Genomic DNA, 1,166 nt, shown 5'->3' with positions numbered 1-1,166 from the left:
ACGCGCGCTTGTCTGGCGGGGATTTCCTCTGACTCCCCTGACCACTCTGCTGCGCGAGTACATTGTTTTACAAACACCGGTGTTGAACAATAAACCAACCATTTTACTACGCACTAACTAGGATGCTTTAGACAGAAGAAGACTGCCGTTTTGTTCAAACGACCCTCGAACCGGCCTAACACCAGCGAATTAATTGCGTATTGTTGATATGAACACATAGTACCTGTATGATTTTTAAGGTATGAGAGTGCAATTTCCGGGCACTTAGAGGTCCATATTCTCAAAATATTTGAACCTCAGCCCCAAGTATATGGGCCCTAGGTCGTGTGGACTCTCACGCACCCCTACTTTAGAATTTAGAAAATAGTTGACGATTATAACGTGGCAACATACATAATGAAACTGTTAAGAAAAAGAAAAACATTTTTAACGGTAAGTAAATCAAGCCATTTGGGAGTAGGGGGAGCAAATGTAAAAAGTCTACAGCACCCGGTATTCCCAGGCGGTCACCCATCCAAGTACTTACCGGGCCCGACGTTGCTTAAATTCGGTGATCGGACGAGAACCGGTGTTTTCAACGTAGCATGGCCGTAGACATTTTAGTGGTATTTCCACTCATAGTTAATCTCGGCATATAGCATAATTATCCAATCCTGAAGCTCTGTGATTGATGACGTTTCATATCAACGCGCGCTGGTCTGGTGAAGATTTCCTCTAACTCCCCTGACCACTCTGCTGCGCGAGTACATTTTTTACAAACACCGGTGTTGAACAATAAACCAACCATTTTACTACCGTACGGCATTAACTAGAATGCTTTAGACAGAAGAAGATTGCCGTTTTGTTCAAACGACCCTCGAATCATAGTACCTGTATGATTTTTAAAGGCATAAGAGTGCGATTTCCAGGCACTTCAAGAGGTCCATATTCTCAAATTGTTTGCATCTCAGCCTCAACTATGGTGGGCCTAAGGTCGTGTGGACTCTCACGCACTCTTACCGCCAAATCGTGCATCCGCCCCAATCAGTAGGCTAGAATATCGCATATGTTTTCATTACATTTGTTAAGACACCACCCGAACACTGTATTATAAGGCTACACCATACACTTGTTGTGGCCCTACTGCTTAGTGCAAGGCCCAGGTCCTTTTTCTTTTAGTGAAAAGT

The 1,166-nt window shown here is 43.8% G+C and overlaps 1 non-coding gene across 1 annotated transcript; it reads right to left on the bottom strand.

The window, feature by feature from the left end:
- Nucleotides 1-477: 477 nt before the first annotated feature.
- Nucleotides 478-596, bottom strand: LOC117114144. The gene has a single exon (XR_004446304.1). It is a non-coding gene; the product is annotated as a 5S ribosomal RNA (ribosomal RNA).
- Nucleotides 597-1,166: the final 570 nt, after the last annotated feature.

The sequence above is a fragment of the Anneissia japonica genome, unplaced genomic scaffold (assembly GCF_011630105.1).
Source record: "Anneissia japonica isolate Jap-2015-1 unplaced genomic scaffold, ASM1163010v1 scaffold114276_len1303_cov110, whole genome shotgun sequence".
Lineage (NCBI taxonomy): Eukaryota > Metazoa > Echinodermata > Crinoidea > Comatulida > Comatulidae > Anneissia > Anneissia japonica.
Note: the sequence above shows the minus strand (reverse complement) of the source record. Positions and strands in the feature narration are given on the sequence as shown.